Source organism: Mirounga angustirostris, unplaced genomic scaffold (assembly GCF_029215605.1).
Source record: "Mirounga angustirostris isolate CCGP_5_RB_7025 unplaced genomic scaffold, mMirAng1.0.hap1 SCAF_8, whole genome shotgun sequence".
Taxonomy (NCBI): Eukaryota; Metazoa; Chordata; class Mammalia; order Carnivora; family Phocidae; genus Mirounga; species Mirounga angustirostris.
Window position 1 is genome coordinate 9,675,728 of NW_026991716.1, and position 21,200 is coordinate 9,696,927.

General features: G+C 38.1%; 1 long non-coding RNA gene across 1 annotated transcript in view; it reads right to left on the minus strand.

The window, feature by feature from the left end:
• Positions 1-2,190: 2,190 nt before the first annotated feature.
• Positions 2,191-21,200, minus strand: part of LOC123837417 (uncharacterized) — a 256,394-nt gene continuing 237,384 nt past the window's right edge. Inside the window, exon 3 of the long non-coding RNA XR_010413411.1 lies at positions 2,191-2,347. This is a non-coding gene — a long non-coding RNA (uncharacterized LOC123837417). The remainder of the gene's footprint in view (positions 2,348-21,200) is intronic.

Here is a 21,200-nt window from a genome sequence, read left to right on the forward strand (position 1 = left end):
ATTCCCTCCCTGTAAATACCTTATAAAAACTCTTTATATGTACATTAAAAATAAGTAGAAATATATTAATAGCAAGAAAACAGAAATCATTTAAATACAAATCAAGAGAAAACACAAACTGTGAGATATTAATATAACATTATTACTCAACAGTGAAAATGAAGGTATGAGACCTATACAAGGGAACACAGATTATCATAAATACAACACTAAATTAAAAAGCAAATTGCAGGGGTACCTGGGAGGCAGAGTCAGTTAAGTGTTGGACTCTTGATTTTAGCTCAGGTTATGATCTCAAGGTCATGAGATTGAGCCCTGCATTGGGCTCCGTGCTCAGTGCAGAGTCTGCTTGAGATTCTCTCTCCCTCTTCTTCCCCCTCTGCCCTTCACCCCTGCACTCTTTCTCTCTAAAATAAATAAATAAATCTTTTAAAAATAAATAAGTAATAAAAAGCAAGTTGCAGAAAAACATGTAGAGTATAATACCACTCAAAAACTTTTTTTAAAAAGCAAAACTGAACTACATATACAGACAAACACAGTAAATCTATTTTGGAGCAAGGAAAAATAAACAGCAAATTTCAAATAGTTATTACATAATGGAGCAGGATGAGGGATTTTTTTTCTATTAATGATCTATTAATATGGTGTATGATGTTAATGGATTTCCTAATACTGAATGATATAAGCATATCATTATTTTCTTAAATAGTATTATATTCTTAGTGTAGTATTAGATTATGCTTGCTAATATTTAGTGTTTTGCATTATTCATTAGTGATCTTGACTTAAAAATTTCTTTATGTGTGTATGTACTATATTAAATTTAGATGTCAATGCTTTATAAGAAGAATTTGGAAGTTTCCCATCAATTTCTATAAATTTGAACAAAAACAGCACTGAGACTGAGTTTGGTAAAATTCTACTGTGAAACTAACTTAGTATCTTGATTTTATGTGAGGTAATCTCTTGATAACTTTATTTCTTTAGAATTTCTAAACTGGCTTCTGAGTCCAATTTTGACAAAATTCTATTATCCTTGAAACTTAAGCATCTAGGTTATCATAAAAGCATGAAAAACAAAAAACTCTGAAAAACTTTAATCTTTTAATTTTTTAAAAAAAATTACTATTTCAATATATTCCCCTTATCACCTCCTTATCTGTGTATATAGTTTTTCTCATATTTTCCCTTGATAAAGTTAGCTGATTTTTTTATTAATTTTTCTCAAAAAGAAAATTTTGGTAAACTAATTAGAACTTAGATCTTCTGTTCTTCAATGCCTCATTAATTTTTGCTTTTATCTTTGTTAGTTCTCTTTCTTTGGCTTTTATTTTGTTGGGTTTTTTCCTAACTTTTTCAGCTGTGAATTTCATTCATTTATTTTCACTATTTTACTTTTACTGATAAAAGTATTTAGCTCTATGAAGTTTCCCCTACCTGCTTTAAATGTATTCCATAAATTTTATTTTATTTTATTTTATTTTATATTTTAGAGAGAGAGCATGAGCGGGCGGGGGGGAGGGGGGAGGAGAATGGGAGAGGGAGAAAGAGAATCTCAAGCAGGCTCCACGGTCAGTGCACAGACCAACATAGGGTTCGATCCCATGACCAGGAGATCATAACCTGAGCTGAAACCGAGAGTCTGTTGCTTAACCATCTGAGCCACCCAGGCACCCCTCCATAAAATTTTAATATATACTATTCTAATGATTAGTACTTCTTATAGATTCCATAATTTCTGTTCGTATTTTTTCATTTCACCCAAGAGTTTAATAGAAGGTTTTGTAATTATCAGTTTTAACCTTGGTGCTTCTGTCTCCTCTTCTCTTTTATGTACTTGGCTGGAGGGGGAGGAGGCAGGAATTAGGATACTGCTCACTCTCCAAAAGGCTTATGGCAGGGGCTTAAGTTGAACATACTGCTGAGAGTTGGGGTAAGGTGGTCCCCCTTAGCTGTGGGTGATGTGATCCAAGACCCCACTGGGTGCCTGAAACCATGATAGTACCAAACTCTGGTTTTTTTTCCTGTATATACATACCTATGACAAATTTGAATTTATAAATTAGGCATAGCAAGAGATTAATAATAACAAATAATAAATTAGAACTGTGACCATATACTGTAATCAAAGTTATGTGAACATGGTCTGTCTCTCAAAATGTCTTATTGTACTGTACTCACCCTTCTCGTGATGATATGAGACAATAAAATGCCTATGTGAGGAGATGGAGCATGGAGAATGACACAGATGCCATGACGTAGCTGACCATCAGTACTGACCCTCTGATCACATGTCAGAGGGAAGATCATCTGCATCCCGACTGCCGTTGACCACAACCAAAACCTGAGAAAGCAAAACCATAGACAAGGGCGACTACTGTATATTTTTCTACTTAAAAGCAGTTAAAGTGGCAATGTTATTTTTCTTCTGGTTAGGCTGACATTTTGGGTTATGTGGGCTATATTTGTTTCTCTTGTTGATCAGTACAGTTTTTTGGAGAGATTCAAACTTAATGACAACCATTTTCCTAGGCTACCTGGAAGTCTCCACCATTGCTTTTAACCTAAACATTTCATTCCTTTGAACCAAAATTTTAATATTTAACATTTAATTAATCTGTCTTTAAAGTTTCTTGTTTCTCCTATCTTTTTCTTTTCCCCGGAAACAAAATGTAATGTCCAATCTTAAAGCTATCACAGGTCAAAGAAACTCATGAATTATCTAGTCCAGCCTAAAACTACCACAGTTATCATTTCTACAACTGATCCACAAAAGGACAGGAGGGAGATGGCTATTCAGGCTCTGGTTTCTTATTTTCAAATTTTCAAGACAACATATGCAAAATTTAGAAAGTTATACATATTTTGATTTTTGTTTTAGAGTTTTTTTCAGTGAAAAATATAGTCCTAGGAATTTTTGCCCATTGGTCTCATCTCAACCCGCAGCGTGAATACCCAAGCATACATGTGTACCCCAGAGAACACAGGATGACACAGAATAAATGCTCGTCTCCAAATATAGGAAGGGAACGAAGAAAAAAACATTATTTTGCATTATACCAATACAAACTTATAAAGTAGAATGCAATATTTGGATAGTATTTTTAAATGAAATGTGGGTTCTCAAAGAAATGTGACAAGTATCATTAAGAGTACGTTAGTGGAAAATCTGAGAAGCACTTCTCATCTAGAGTAACAGAAAAAATCATGTGTCTTGTATAGAGAGATTGTACATATAGCCTCTAGGGCTTTCATGTCCCTGTGAATTTTCTGTTCATAATCAGCATTCTTATGTTCTCATATTGTTCTCTACATGAAACAGTTTTCACAAGCTCAACTATCCCAGTCTTATTTTTCTATTTACTTTCTATTTGCAATAAAATAAAATTCCTAGAGGAGTTACAACACTCTAGGTATCACCAGATATTCTTTTTTTTTTTTTCACCAGATATTCTTACATGATCTGAACTTTATGTATTCTTTTATATGTGCAGTCTAACATTTAATTAGGATTGTTTTTTAACTCTTGAATACTATGTTTGGTTCTTACGGCATTTGGAACTCCTAGGTATTTCTGATATGCATTGTTCTGTGTGTAAATATGTGTATAAATCAGTGTACCTACATATTTTATATAGATATTACATACATACCTAAAATATACAACTAATTTCTAGTTAGTTATAATATTAAATTTCATATTTGTCCACTTACATTTTACTTTGTCAATTTCAATTCCTTTGTCTAACTATTGAGATAATTTTGAATCTTGAATCTAAAAACCAGGGGTGCAGATGGGGGTGGAGATAAGGGTGGTTAGGGGTAAAAGTACTTGCATTTTTTTGAGTATAAGACCTAAAGCTACCCAAGATACTTACCAAAAAAAATTTCTTTAAACTAGCATTATAGATTGCCCCTACAATGCAAATAGGTTTCCCATAGGTTAAAAAAACACACTTTTGAAGTATTTATTTAATCCTCTGCTTTAAAATTATGGTGAACAGAATATGCCTGGATATAATTTCAGTGGCATTCAGCAAGAGAACCCCTCCTCCAGACATCAATCTCTATGATAAAACTATTACTCAGTTGCTGAGTTATATATGAAACCCCCTCTATTACTCTCCATTGCACATTTCTCCATCTGGTCCACAAGAATATTCTAATATACTTTGCTGACATGACATGGTGTTTTGTTTTGTTTTTTAATTTGGTAGACTTTGATGGATGCTCATTAACTAAGACATGGCCTCTCCACATGACTTTCTTATGGAGAAAGGAAGGAAAGAAGGAATGAGAGAGAGAGAAGGGAAGGAGGGAGGGAGGGGGGAAGGAAGGAAGGAAGAAAAGAGGGAAGGAGGGAGGGAATAAAGAGAAGGAAGGAGGAGAGGGAAGAAAAGAAGAAAGAAAGGAAGGGGAGAGAAAGAGAAAGTAGGGAAGGAGGAAAGGGGTAGGAAAAACAGGAAGGTAGAAAGAAGGGAGGGGGAGGGGAAGGGAAATATAGCTTCAGCATAAACCTTAGTGAATAGTTTGAAGTTGGGATCTCAAAGTAAAGCAATTGGCTTTAAATGGATGCTAGGAAGAACAAGAAAATTTCTCTCTAGTCAACAACTATGAAAAATTTGGTCAATAGGAAATCAATAATAACTTTCTTCTCCAAAAATAATAGTGCTTGAGACAAGGGCTTAATTGATAATGTTAAAAGCAAATATAATATCACTGAGAAAAAAATTAAAAGTTTTTCTAAAGAATTAAAATACAAAGAGCACCAAGAATCTAGTTATGATATATACAAAGTCATCACGAAAAATTTCTCCTGACATCAAAACGAGAAAGAAGGCAGGAAGGAGAAACAAAGTACTAAAAAACAGATGGAAGAAATAGAAAAATGATAGACTTAAATTCAACAATATTTGCATTATATATAAACGGACTACACAGTCCAAGTAAAGACAGAGATTGTCAGGCTGAATTACGGAAAAGGACAACTACATTCTCTTTACAAGAGATACATTATTAAATATGTATCACAGATATGAAATACATAGGTTGACAACGAAAGAATAGAAAAGTCTATAACCACGCAATCAATAATCATAAAGTATGGCTATATTACTATCAGGCCAAGGACACCTCAAGAATATGAAATATTATCAAAAGTCAAAGTCAGGAAGACATAAAAATCGAAGCACAGTATGAATGCACCTAACACCATAACTTCAAAATACTCCAGACCAGATGCTTTCCGACACCTGATTTTCTGTTAGGGAATACAGAATACTCAATGTAGGAGCTTTTCTTTCCAGCAGATTTTTATTTAGTATTAATATATATCTTAACATTAAATATCCCTGGGAAAGTTCCTCAGCCATCGTTAATAATAGTAATGATCAGGATAGCAAGAGCAACAACTACTACTAGTGTTTATATGCTCCCTATATTCCAGATACTATGCCAAGAAATTTACCTATCTTGTCTATGAAGATGTTATTTTTTTTTCCTGTTTCAAAGATGAGGAAAGTAAAGATTATAAAGAGGTGAAAGGATTTTTAAATAGTCATATTACTAGCAGATGGATGGGCTACAATTCTTCACTGCTCACACTGACATCTTAAAGTGAATTATTCTAATGAGCCAACAGGTTTTTCTCTTTCTAATAGCTACTTAAATAACTAGACATTTGATTTGAGATAGGGAAAAAAGTTAAGAATGGGAGCTTTGGAAGAGAGCAGACCAAATGAAGAAAATATCAGAGGGTATGGATAGAAGTCCATGAATTTCTGGGAATAAGGGGAAGTGAATCATACTGGTGGTACAGACATAGGTGGGAATCACCCCACATTTAGATAGCAAGCAATATTGATATGGTAGCATCTTTAGTCACTGATTACTGCCTGAGATTTTCCTTAATATATATGTATCATTTTAAGATGGATGGATGGAAGGAAGGAAGGAAGGAAGGAAAAAAGAGAGAGAAAGACCTTCCTTTAACACTGAATTGAGGGAATTATGATTAGTTGAGTGTATGGATATGTGCATTTATTGCCACCTTCTCCCAAACCTCACTAAAATGACAAAAGTAAGATTTTTAAAAAATGTTTAAAACCCTCCTGGACAAAGAGAATGAGAAGGAGACAACAGCAAACAAGAAATGTCAACTAATTTTGTAAAGATGGAAAGAGAATACAGGATTGATGTCAACTTAAATCAGAGCAAAGGAAGCACAAACCTATGGGCCCCCAGAGGGTAATATCAATGAGAAGCAAATTGGTTTATCCCTGAAGAACCTTTAAAAGGTTCAGGAATTGGAAAATAAGGTATTACACAACCTGAAGGTCAAGTTTGGAGGTAAGAAAGGGAAACTGACTTAAAATGTGCATAAGCAGCAGTTAAATTCTTGGTTTCTCTCTTCTGCCTTCCACTTCAAGGTAATTATCCATTTCTTATTCTCAAAGGAGAATAAGGGTCTCTTTCCTAAAGAAATGGAAACAGAAATGCTCCACCTTGAAGACATCAGGCACAGCTGAAAGCAAGGATAAGGTGCTAGATGGAAAAAAAAGAGATTAAATCTGTTTACTGAAAAGTGACACAGCCTTACCATCTCTTCCTCACCTAGTTGCCAGAATGCCTACAGATTGGATCCTAACCTCTTGGGCATTGTGGTTGACAGCTTTCCAAAATGCTTCCACATAATCCCTGTCTGCTGGCATTCACACCCTTGCTTTCCCTTGTATGTGGGCTGGACCCAGTAACTCAGTTCTAACAAATAAAATGTGGAAAAAGTGATGGAAAGATTAGGTAACTGAAGACTGTCTCATCTCGCTGACACTCTCTCTTGGCTTCTTGGCCTGCTTACTTTAATGAAGCAACTCATCATGTTGGAGAGACTCCAGTGGCAAAAAACAAGGCAGCTAACATACAGAAAGGAACTGAGGTGCTCAGTCCAACAGGCCACAAGGGACTGAATCCTACCAATAACCTCATAACTGAGCTTGGAAGCAGATCCTTCCCCAGTCAAGTCTTGAGATGACTAGAGCCCTAGCTGCCCCCCTTGATTACAGACTTTGAGGCACCCTGGGACAGAAGAGGCAACAAGCCACACCCAGATCCTGACATGAAGAAACTGTAAGATAAATGCTGTTTCAAGCCATTAACGTTTGGGGATAGTTTTTATGCAGAAATAGATAACTAATAAAGGCATTTTGGAACATCCCTCTATCAAAAACCTGAGTGACCAAGATAAAAGACCTACAGAAATGGACATCTGGTATACTCTCAACAACAACAGAAGCCTGACCACCCTACAGTAAAGTCCACAAGCCAATAAATTCTGCACAGCAATCCAGATCTACCAAATAGCTCTTTGATATGAACAGGAAACCAAGGATCACCAGAAGTTGACTGAAAGTTCCAACATGGAAGGCAGGCTAAAACAAATTTACAAAAGAAACTTTAAGGAAATAGAAGCAACTCACACACACAAAAAAAGGAAGCAAGTTAAGCTACAAATTAAAATTATTATCCTCAGAAAAAGACAGCACATCTATGAAACAGAATTCCAGAAGAAGACAAGAAGAAGAAGGGTGAAGGGGAGGAAGAGGAAGAGCATGAGGAGGAGGAAGACAGTGAGGTGGGAAGGGAAGAAAATAAATAAAAATGGTTCTTGGAAAATAAAAATAATTGCTGAAATGGAAAATTCAATAAGATTGAAAATACAATTGAGGAAAAATCTCATACTCTAAGGGTGATATGATATAGAAGGTAAAAAAAAAAAAAGACAATCCATCAAGTTTAATATCTGACTAATAGGAGTACCAAAAAGAAATACAAAAGGAGGGATTAATTAAAAAATACTAAATTAAACTTTCCCAAACTAGAAAACATATTTCTCCAGATAGAAAGAGACCCACGGAAAGCTCATAAAAAATGATAATAAACCACAGTAAGATACATAATCATGAAATTTCAGAACATCAGAGAAAAAACAAGAGCCTACAGTATCCTGGGAGAGTAGATGTAGATGATTTGCAAAAAATCTGGAATATGAACAGTACTGGAATTTTCAAAAACAATATTAGAAGCCAAAGACAAGAGAATAATGACCTCAAAAGTTTGGGGGAAATTAATTTTTTTAAAGATTTTATTTATTTATTTTGGAGGGGGGAGCAGAGGGGGAAGGGGCAGGAGGAGAGAGAGAGAGAATCTCAAGCAGACTCCCCACTGTGAGACTCCATCTCACAACCCTGAGATCATGACCTGAGCCGAAATCAAGACTCAGATGCTTAACCACCTGAGCCACCCAGGTTCCCCTGGGGGAAACTAGTTTTTAATCAAAAGTCAATGCCTACTACTGGGTATTTACCCCAAAGATACAAATGTAGGGATCTGAAGGGGTATATGCAACCCAATGTTTATAGCAGCAATGTCCACAATAGCCAAACTGTGGAAAGAGCCAAGATGTCCATCGACAGATGAATGGATAAAGAAGAGGTGGTATATATATACAATGGAATATATACAGCCATCAAAGGGAATGAGATCTTGCCATTTGCAATGACATGGATGGAACTGGAGAGTGTTATGCTGACGAAATAAGTCAATCAGAGAAAGACATGTCTCATATGATTTCACTGATATGAGGAATTCTTAATCTCAGGAAACAAACTGAGGGTTGCTGGAATGGTGGGGGGTGGGAGGGATGGGGCGACTGGGTGATAGACACTGGGGAGGGTATGTGCTATGGGGAGCGCTGTGAAGCGTGCAAGACTGTTGAATTACAGATCTGTACGTCTGAAACAAATAATATATGTTAAAAAAAAAAAAGAAGACGAAGAAGATAGCAGAAGGGGAAGAATGAAGGGGGGGAAATCAGAGGGGGAGATGAACCATGAGAGACGATGGACTCTGAGAAACAAACTGAGGGTTTTAGAGGGGAGGGGGTGGGGGGATGGGTTAGCCTGGTGATGGGTATTAAAGAGGGTACGTACTGAATGGAGCACTGGGTGTTATACACAAACAATGAATCATGGAACACTACATCAAAAACTAATGATGTAATGTATGGTGATTAATATAACATAATAAAAATAAATAAATAAGAAGTCAGTGCCTAGTCAACGACTATGAAAGCAGAAGAAACTGAAGTGCAAGGTCTAAAACAATTGTATACAAAGTATCTTTATACAGGAAGTTATTGAATGTGGTGAACAAAACAAACAAAAAGCAGAAACAGACCCATAAATACAGAGAACTGGTGGTTATCAGAGGGGAGCAGGGTGGGGGTTGGGCAAAATGGGTGAAAGGGAGTGGAAGATGCAGGCTTCCAGTTATGGAGTGAAGAAGTCACGGGAATAAAAGGCACTGCTTAGGGAGGAGAGTCACACTTCATGAGAAAAACTTATTTCTAAGTGGTACACATCAGGGAATGAATGAATAGAGAGAAAACGATCTAGGTATGAAGAAACTGAAGATGGGAAAAAGTGTAAGATAATCTCTAGAAGGCAGGCAAACAGAAGTGCCAAGACAAGACTTGTAGAGCAAGACCGGAAGAGATGCTGCCTAGCCTACAACAAGTGGATTCAGGGCTCCAAAAGAGGAAAACCATGATCTAACAATTTGCCTGATAAGGGCATTGAATAGCTGTTGGAGATAGGAGAAAAGTTTGTCAGATGCATGAGAAGAATTAGCATTGGTTTCATGTAAGTTAAGCAAATTGAAAGTTTGAGACAATTTTTAACTGCAGAAAAAAAAAGTTTTAGAAGAAAAACACCTTAACATAGAATACTATGTGACTCAGCAAGTGACTATTTCATGAAATATGCTATTTCATAATTATAAGATGTACACTCTGAAAATATTTTTAATAAAAAATTTGAAATGTAATTATATTAGAAAGGATAGGAAATACAGCGAGGAACAGAGGTGTAAGAGAGATAAACCCTTACATACCATAAAAGGAACTGGATATTATACCACTAAAAATGATAAACCAAGAAATGGTAGTAGAGGAATGTTATTTACAGTGTGGAATGGAATAGTCCACGAGATACACAAAGTAACAAGAAGTGGTTTTCTAGGAGATGTGAAATAGGTGAAAGAAAGTACTGGTGCACTTTATTATAAGTCTTTCCATTTGTCTTTAACAATATGCATGTATTACCTTAATTAAAAAGAGCTTTAAAAACAAAATAATTACACAAATCTGTTTCTCTCAAAGGATGGTTCTAATCTACAATTAAATGAAAAAGCCAAGATGCATCTGAATGTATGTGGTAAATTTCCTAATTTTCACAGAATCAGAAAGAAATACACTTCATATGTGTGCAAACAAAAGAGTATAGACAATACTGAAAAATATATACATATTGATTCTGATTTATTAGGGGAGCAGTAGAGTTGGAGTGGGGGAAGAGAGATCATTAACTTCCATGCAAAACCTTAACCTGCTACAAATGAGAAAATTAAAAATTCAATCATTTGGATCCTAAACTAGGTAAGTTCTTTTTTTCTTTCACCATAAAGGACATTAGTGGGACAATTGGTGAAATTTGAATAAATTGAGTAGATTCAAGTGCTACATCAAGGTTAATTTCCTGATTTTGATAACTATACCACTGTTCTCTAAGAGAATGTTCTTGCTTTAAGAAATATTTTGGGGTAAAAAGAGCTTTATGTCTGCAACTTTCAATCAATTCAGATAAATATACGTGTGTGTAGGCACGCACACAAATCAATACAGAGAGAAAAATAAAGCAAATGTAACATCTGAAAGATTCTGGATGAATTTAAGGGAATTCTCTGTACTATTTTTGCAATGTTTTTGTACATCTGAAGTCACTTCAAAATAAAAAGTATAAAAAAAAAATTTAACCATGTGCAAACAGACTCTCATGTTACACTCAGTAATATATCCCTGAGAGTGACACAAAAATACTGTCTTTTTGTCATAGTGTTATTAGGAAGATCCCACCATCGGATACTCATTACAGAAATCATTTAGGAGCCAAGAGATGTTATGTCGGTGCTCTTCCCAAGACAGAAGGAAGTTAAAATGACAAATAAGACTCACCACCCTGAAGTGGTTTCAAGAAAATGCACCATAATCGTTTTTAGAAAGAATTATTTGGAAAGGAAAATATTTTTTGCTCTGCTTCTCATATTGCATCTGTATCAGACAAGTTGATCTTATGAAAGATCACTGAAGTAGAATTTTAAAGCATAGTTTTTTTTAGGTGCCTCAAAACCATGAAAAAATTGAAATGGAGCCAGTTCCCCCAGATACATACTTGGAGCAATTGTTTTTCAAACTTTATTGAAGGCATTTCTGAACCAGGTCAGAGTTTTGTGTGGGTTAACATTTTCTAATATTTCACTCTCCTTCAAGGTTAGCCACTGAATACTAGGGCTAAATTTAACAAGGAACAAGCAAATAGTACTGGATGGTAAGCTCTGTTTAATTGGCCCTCAAATCCACCCACTAAAATATAATAACTTATATAATAATAAATAATAACATAATAATAAAAACTAAGGTCTTTATATTGAGGAGTTTAGTAACCTATAAGCATATATTCCATTACAACCTGTCTCTGCCTTATTTACATAATGAATATGATGCGTGGGAAGCGCAATTACTTAGCTGGGTAATTTAGGTAAGTCAATTTTGTTTCAGTGGGTGCCACTTTTCCTTATCATTAAAAAGAAGAGCATTGGACTACATGACTTCAAGTTCCTTTTCAGCTCTAAGAATATTTGTATTAGTCAGGGTTCTCCACAGAAACAGAACTAATAGGATGGGGTGCGGGCAGGGAGGGAGAATGAGACAGGAGTGAGATTTTGATTGATTTTAAGAAATTGGCTCATATGATCTTGGAAGTGCAAGTCTAAAATCTGTGGAATCAGTTGGCAGGCTGGAGATCCGAGGAAGAGTTGCAATCTGGGAGGGGGGAAAGATGGCGGAGGAGTAGGGGACCCTATTTCAACTGGTCCCTGGAATTGAGCTGGATATCTATCAGACCACTCTGACCACCCATGAAACCAGCCTGAGATGTAAGAAGATCTGGATCTCTACAAACAGAATATGGCAGGCGGTTGGTTTCGAGGTACGAAGTGGGGAGCCGTGATTCTGTGGGCAGATATCGGAGGATAAACGGCAGCGGAAGGGTGCCTGGCCGTGGGGACCCTACACCGCGGGTGAGCGACAGTCTCGCGCTGCGGACGGGGCACAAACTCGCACACAGACCGGTAGCGGTGGGGAAAGGACTTTAGGGCAGCCCCTGGGGCGGAAACCCTGAGCGGTGGGGTCACGTGTGTGAACTGGGAGCGGCTGGTGGTTTTAGAAGCACAAAGGGCAGAGACGTGCCCTGACCTGGAGGCAGGACTGGGGGCGCTGCGGAGGGGCGCACAACAGAGGACGCTGCAGCTTATAGCAGCACCAACAGAAACGGAGACAGTGTGGCCTGGAGAGCTCACTGAAGAACAGACTGCGGTCTCTCTGCTCTGAGGCAGAGGGTTGGAAACGGTCTCTTCTGCCTGATTCGCGGAAGAGACGCGGAAAGCCTCCAGGGAAAGCTGCCAGAGAACAAAAGCCCAAAAAACTGATTCCCGCTGAGCCCATCCCCGCCACAGGGGCGCAGGGCAACTCCGCCCAAACAGGGTTGCCTGAGTAACAGCGAGGCAGGCCCCTCTGGCAGGAGACAGGCTGGGAAAACAAGAGGCCAGCAACCCTAAGGTCCCAAGAAAACAGGTGCATCTTGCTCCGGTTCTGGTCAATAATTTGAACTCTATACATTCCCTCAAACACCCATCAACAGAATGACTAGGAGGAGGAGCCCCCAAAATAGAAAAGACTCAGCGATTATGACTTATGCTGCAGATTTACAAATGGATGCAGATATAACCAAGATGTCAGAGATGAAATTCAGGCTAGCAATTGTGAAGACAATGGCTAGAATGAAGAAATCAATTAATGGCAACATAGAGTCTCTAAGGGCAGAAATGAAAGGTGAATTGGCAGAACTTAAAAATGCTATCAATGAGATCCAATCCAATCTAGATAATCTAACAGCTAGGATAACTGAGGCAGAAGAGAGAATAAGCGACCTGGAAGACAATATAATAGATATAAAGGGAAAAGAGGAGGCCACGGAAAAACAACTCAGAATCCATGAAAATAGAATCAGAGAAATAGGTGACACCATGAAGCGTTCCAATGTCAGAATAATTGGAATCCCGGAGGAGGTGGAGAGAGAGAGAGGACTAGAAGATGTATTTGAGCGAATCGAAGCTGAGAACTTCCCTAATCTGGGGAATGAAACAAACATTGGAGTCCTAAAGGCAGAGAGGACCCCTCCCAAGATCAAGGAAAACAGGCCAACACCCTGGCATGTAATAGTAAAACTCGCAAATCTTAGAACCAAGGAAACCATCTTAAGGGCAGTTAGGGGGAAGAGATTCTTTACGTACAGAGGGAGGAACATCAGAATAACATCAGACCTATCCACAGAGACCTGGCAAGCCAGAAAGGCCTGGCAAGACATATTCAGGGTACTAAATGTGAAGAACATGCATCCAAGAATACTTTACCCGGCAAGGCTTTCATTTAGAATGGATGGAGAGATGCAGAGCTTCCACGACCGGCAGAAACTGAAAGAATATGTGACCATTAAGCCGGCCCTGCAAGAAATATTAAGGGGGATTCTATAAAAGGAGAAAGACCCCAAGAGTGATATACAACAGAAATTTACAGGGACAATCTATAAAAACAACGTCTTCACAGGCAACATGATGACAATTAATTCATATCTTTCAATAATCACTCTCAATGTGAATAGCCTAAATGCTCCCATAAAACGGCACAGGGTTGCAGATTGGATAAAAAGACAGGACCCATCCATATGCTGTCTACAAGAGACTCATTTTGAACCTAAAGATACATCCAGACTGAAAGTGAAGGAATGGAGATCCATCTTCCATGCCAGCGGACCTCAAACGAAAGCTGGGGTAGCAATTCTTATATCAGAAAAATGAGATTTTAAACCAAAGTCTGTAATTAGAGACACAGAAGGACACTATATCATTCTTAAAGGGTCTATCCATCAAGAAGATCTAACAATTGTAAATATCTATGCCCCCAACATGGGAGTAGCCATCTATATAAGCCAACTGTTAACCAAAATAAAGAGTCATATTGATAACAATACGTTAATTGTAGGAGACTTCAATACTCCACTCTCAGCAATGGACAGATCATCTAAGCAGAAAATCAACAAGGAAACAAGAGCTTTGAATGATACATTGGACCAGATGGACCTCATAGATATTTACAGAACATTCCACCCTAAAGCAACAGAATACTCATTCTTCTCGAGCACACATGGAACTTTCTCCAGAATAGACCACATACTGGGTCACAAATCAGGTCTCAACCGATACCAAAAGATTGAGATTATTCCCTGCATATTCTCAGACCACAATGCTCTAAAACTGGAACTCAATCACAAGAAAAAATTTGGCAGAAATTCAAACACTTGGAAGCTAAAGACCACTCTGCTCAAGAATTTTTGGGTCAACCAGGAAATCAAAGAAGAACTTAAACAATTCATGGAAATCAATGAGAACGAAAATACATCGGTCCAAAACCTATGGGATACTGCAAAGGCGGTCCTAAGGGGAAAATACATAGCCATCCAAGCCTCACTCAAAAAAACAGAAAAATCCTGAATTCACCAACTAACTCTACACCTTAAAGAACTAGAGAAAAAGCAACAAATGATGCCTAAGCCACACATTAGAAGAGAAATAATTAAAATTAGAGCAGAAATCAATGAATTAAAAACCAGAAACACAGTAGATCAGATCAACGAAACTAGAAGTTGGTTCTCTGAAAGAATTAATAAGATCGATAAACCATTGGCCAGACTTATCCAAAAGAAAAGAGAAAGGACCCAAAGTAATAAAATTATGAATGAAAGGGGAGAGATCACGACTAACACCAAGGAAATAGAAACAATTATTAGAAATTATTATCAACAACTATATGCCAATAAACTGAGCAATCTGGATGAAATGGAGGCCTTCCTGGAAACCTAGAAGCTGCCAAGACTGAAACAGGAAGAAATTGACAACCTGAATAGGCCAATAACCAGTAACGAGATTGAAGCAGTGATCAAAAACCTCCCAAAAAACAAGAGTCCAGGGCCTGATGGATTCCCTGGGGAATTCTACCAAACATTCAAAGAAGAAATAATACCTATTCTACTGAAGCTGTTTCAAAAAAATAGAAACAGAAGGAAAACTTCCAAACTCATTCTATGAGGCCAGCATTACCTTAATCCCCAAACCAGGCAAAGACCCCATCAAAAAGAATTTCAGACCAATATCCCTGAAGAATATGGATTCCAAAATCCTCAACAAAATCCTAGCTAATAGGATCCAACAATACATTAAAAGGATCATCCACCACGACCAAGTGGGATTTCTCCCCGGGATGCAAGGGTGGTTCAACATTCGCAAATCAATCAGTGTGATAGAACACATTAATAAGAGGAGGGAGAAGAACCATATGATCCTCTCAATTGATGCAGAAAAAGAATTTGACAAAATACAACATCCTTTCCTGATTAAAACTCTCCAGAGTATAGGGATAGAGGGAACATTCCTCAAGTTCATAAAATCCATCTATGAAAAACCCACAGCGAATATCATCCTAAATGGGGAAAAGCTGAGAGCCTTTCCCTTAAGATTAGGAACACATCAAGGATGCCCACTCTCACCACTATTGTTCAACATAGTAATAGAAGTCTTAGCAACAGCAATCAGACAACAAAAAGAAATAAAAGGTATTCAAATTGGCAAAGAAGAAGTCAAACTCTCTCTTTTCGCAGACGACATGATACTTTATGTGGAAAACCCAAAAGACTCCACCCCCAAATTACTAGAACTCATCCAGCAATTCAGTAATGTGGCAGGATACAAAATCAATGCACAGAAATCAGGTGCTTTCTTATACACTAACAACGCAACTGTAGAAAGAGAAATTGGAGAAACGATTCCATTTACAATAGCACCAAAACCCATAAGATACCTCGGAATAAACCTAACCAAAGAGGTAAAGGATCTATACTCTAGGAACTACAAAACACTCATGAAAGAAATTGAAGAAGACACAAAAAGATGGGAAAATACTCCATGCTCATGGATCAGAAGAATAAACATTGTTAAAATGTCTATGCTACCCAGAGCAATCTATACCTTCAATGCCATTCTGATCAAAATTCCAATGACATTTTTCAAAGTGCTGGAACAAACAATCCTAAAATTCGTATGGAATCAGAAAAGACCCCGAATTGCCAAGGAAATGTTGAAAAAGAAAAACAAAGCTGGAGGCATCACATTGCCCGATTTCAAGCTATATTACAAAGCTGTGATCACCAAGACAGCATGGTACTGGCACAAAAAGAGACATATAGGCCAATGGAACAGAATGGAGAGCCCAGATATGGACCCTCAACTCTATGGTCAAATAATCTTTGACAAACCAGGAAAAAACATGCAATGGAAAAAAGACAGTTTCTTCAATAAATGGTGCTGGGAAAATTGGACAGCCACATGCAAAAGAATGAAACTCGACCATTCTCTAACACCATTCACAAAGATAAACTCAAAGTGGATGAAAGACCTCAATGTGAGACAGGAATCCATCCAAATCCTAGAGGAGAACATAGGCAGTAACCTCTTTGACATCACCCACAGCAACTTCTTTCAAGACACATCTCCAAAAGCTAGTGAAACAAAAGCAAAAATGAACTTTTGGGACTTCATCAAGATAAAAAGCTTCTGCACGGCAAAGGAAACAGTCAACAAAACAAAGAGGCAACCCACAGAATGGGAGAAGATATTTGCAAATGACACTACAGATAAAGGGCTGGTATCCAAGATCTATAAAGAACTTCTCAAACTCAACACCCAAAAAACAAATAATCAAGTCAAAAAGTGGGCAGGAGATATGAAAAGACACTTCTCTGAAGAAGACATACAAATGGCTAACAGACACATGAAAAAATGTTCATCATCATTAGCCAGGAAAATCCAAATCAAAACCACATGGAGATACCACCTTACACCAGTTAGAATGGCAAAAATGGACAGGGAAAGAAACAACAAATGTTGGAGAGGTTGTGGAGAAAGGGGAACCCTCTTACACTGTTGGTGGGAATGCAAGTTGGTACAGCCACTTTGGAAAACAGTGTGGAGGTGCCTCAAAAATTTAAAAATAGAGCTACCCTATGACCCAGCAATTGCACTACTGGGTATTTACCCCAAAGACACAGATGTAGTGAAAAGAAGGGCCATATGCATCCCAATGTTCATAGCAGCAATGTCCGCAATAGCCAAACTGTGGAAAAAGCCAAGATGCCCTTCAACTGATGAATGGATAAAGAAGATGTGGTCCATATCTACAGTGGAATATTACTCAGCCATCAGAAAGGATGAATACCCAACTTTTACATCAACATGGTTAGGACTGGAGGAGATTATGCTAAGTGAAATAAGTCAAGCAGAGAAAGTCAATTATCATATGGTTTCACTTATTTGTGGAACATAAGGAATAGCATGGAGGACATTAGGAGAAGGAAGGGAAAAATGGAGGGGGGGGAATTGGAGGGAGAGATGAACCATGAGAGACTATGGACTCTGAGAAACAAACAGCGTTTTAGAGGGGAGGGGGGATTGGTTAGCCCAGTGATGGGTATTAAGAAGGGCACATACTGCATGGAGCACTGGGTGTTATATGAAAACAATGGATCGTGGATCACCACATCAAAAACCAATGATGTATTGTATGGTGACCAACATAATAAAATTAAAAAAAAAAAAAGGGTTGCAATCTGAAACCAAAGGCAATCTGCTGGTAAGATTGGTTGGAGGAGTTCAGTCTTACTTCTGTTCTATTTTTTCCTTTTTTTTTTCTTTTTTTAAATAGACTTCATGCCCAACATGGGGCTTAAACTCACGACCCTGAGATCAAGAGGCACATGTTCTATCAATTGAGCCAGCCAGGCACCCCTCAGTCTTACTTCTATTAATGCCTTCAACTGTTTGCATGAGGCCCACACACATTACAGAGGGTAATCCCCCTCACTCAAAGTCCACCAATTTAAATGTTGATCTCATCCAAAAACATCTTCATAGAAACATCCAGAATAATGTTTGCCAAAAATCTGGGCACAATGGCCCAGCCAAGTTACACATAAAATTGACTATCACAATACTTGATGTTATAATTACTTTAAAATTTAAAAGTCAAACGCAGTGTGAGAATCACTGTCAGATTTTTCTTAGAGAGAAGCCTAAGAAACTCTACCACAACTCCTTGGAAAACACTGTAGTTTTTAAACAATTAAGATGCTCTTTATCAATGTGTTTGAGCCATGGCATGGAGTGAACTTAGCTCGTAAACATAATTTTCAGCTACCAACAAGAAGGACGTCATATACAAGGCCAAAATACAGTGATTTCAAGAAAAGATACTGAATCCTACTATTGACTCCACCTCATATCTACTAAAGATGGTTCTGGCCTAAAGTCTCAGAATGATGGTTTGAACAGAATTCAGCCTATTATCTGTGTCCTTTCTTTCTAGAATTGCATGTGCCAGCTTCCTTAGTATGGATTCCCGCTCATCATTTCAGTGTTGTGATATCATATTTGGAGTAAGTAACAATCCTCCCATCACATTATAAGGAATATTTATCTCAGCAATAAAAATGCATTAACCAGCAATCATGTTATCACTTATTTAAAAATACACAATTTTGAAGTAAAAGAAAAATAGCAATGTAATACCAATACTACCAAAAGAAAATATAAATCTCTTTTATTTGCCTCTTAACTATTATTCTTCCAAGGATTCTAATATCTTGGAATATGGGACCAACTATAAAGCAAGCAATAGTCAGACTTCCACTAGTATTCTCCCCTTACCGCAAAATAACTCTGAGCAAATTTAATTTTTTTTTTAAAGATTTTATTCATTTGAGAGAGAGAGAATGAGAGAGAGCGAGTACATGAGAGGGGGGAGGGTTAGAGGAAGAAGCAGGCTCCTCGCTGAGCAGGGAGCCCGATGCGGGACTCGATCCAGGGACTCCAGGATCATGACCTGAGCCGAAGGCAGTCGCCCAACCAACTGAGCCACCCAGGTGCCCTGAGCAAATTTAATTTTAATCACCACAGTGCCCAACAAGAAAATATAAGTGAAAGAAGCCACAGTTTGAGAACATAGCCCCCCCTGGTCTTCACAACATTTCTTAGTCTCCTGCTCACACATTCACCTGAGGACTTTGGTTATAAAGGCAAGAAAGAACACACATGGTGGTCTAGTTCCAGAATTCCCAGAAAGAGCAACTTTCTTGTGATTAAAATGAGTGGAGAGTGGCCATCAGAAGGATGTTCAGTTTGCCTGCACATCTTCAGAGAACTTTGAACAAAGGAGGTAACTGTTGAGCTACCACCCACATGCTATTGAGCAGAGTTGATTCTCATTGTTGAATGTGGAGTGGGAGTTTAAGAAAGGAAAAACCTGGCGGTCCTCATTAATGAATATCCTCTAACCTTCCTCAGTGGCCTACTCCCAAACCCCCTCCTCCCAGACTGAGTGAAAACAAGCCATTCTTTGAAGTCCGAAGTTCCTCACTGAGTGTTTTGGTAAATCCATAGGTACCTTCTCAAGGTGAAGCTTTTCTATGATCTGGTCCTCTCAGGGGACTTTTGCATGAGGGGGCACAGCCTCGATGCCCCTGAACTATTTTTTTACTAAGCCTCAGCTCTCCATAACCAGATGTAATGACAAACTGTCAAGTTCAACAATATGAAATTTGCAATAAATACATAGATCAAATCATTATGTTGTACACATTGGACTCATATGTTACATATCAATTATAGCTCAGTGAACTGGGGGCAAAAAAACAACCTTGCATCTGTACCCACAGGTTAGGAAAGATTGTTTGCCTGCAGTTCCAAAGGCAAAAAGAGGTTATTTTTGTCATTAGGGCCAATACTAAAAGGGAATGATTTAAAAGGCATGAAAAAGTTCTTCAAATTGACAAAAGTATACAATAGCTGAGTGCAGTTGTAAGCAAACAGGAAGAAAGTTGGTACCACCCCATTCTTTTCATGAGGTGTTAACTGGAAGAAGGAGGTAGAGAGAATGAATCATGACCTCCAGGCCCATGGAATGAAAGGAAAGTACCAAATAAGTGGCTGGTCAAGGGCCCAGGTCAAGAAAGTCCCTTGCAGCAGACCTCTAACCACAGCTGTTCCCAGCAGGAGAGCACTGAGAAGGTGTTCCGGACCTGCAGAGCCCAATGATTCTCCTAACTCCCAAAAAAAAACCCTAGAAAATACCTTCATCCAAGGTGTCCCAGCTCCCCATCTGGGTCCCTTGACATGAAGTCCTCAGAGAGACAGGAAGTTAAATCTCTCAATAAGAAAGGGACTCTTACCACAATAGCCAAACTGTGGAAAGAGCCAAGATGTCCATCGACAGATGAATGGATAAAGAAGATGTGGTATATATATATACAATGGAATATTATGCAGCCATCAAAAGGAATGAGATCTTGCCATTTGCAACGACGTGGATGGAACTGGAGGGTATTATGTTGAGTGAAATAAGTCAAACACAGAAAGACATGTATCATATGATCTCACTGATATGAGGAATTCTTAATCGCAGGAAACAAACTGAGTGTTGTTGGAGTGGGGGGTGGGGTGGGAGGGATGGGGTGACTGGGTGATAGACACTGGGGAGGGTAGGTGCTCTGGTAAGCGCTGTGAATTGTGCAAGACTGTTGAATCTCAGATCTGTACCTCTGAAACAAATAATGCAATATATGTTAAGAAAAAAAAAAGAAGAAGAAGGTAGTGGGAGGGGAAGAATGAAGCGGGGGAAATCGGAGGGGTAGACGAACCATGAGAGACGATGGACTCTGAAAAACAAACAGGGTTCTAGAGGGGAGGGGGGTGGGAGGATGGGTTAGCCTGGTGGTGGGTATTGAGGAGGGCACATTCTGCATGGAGCACTGGGTGTTGTGCACAAACAATGAATCATGGAACACTTCATCTAAAACTAATGTTGTAATGTATGGGGATTAACATAAGAATAAAAAAAGGAAAAAAAAAAAAGAAAGGGACTC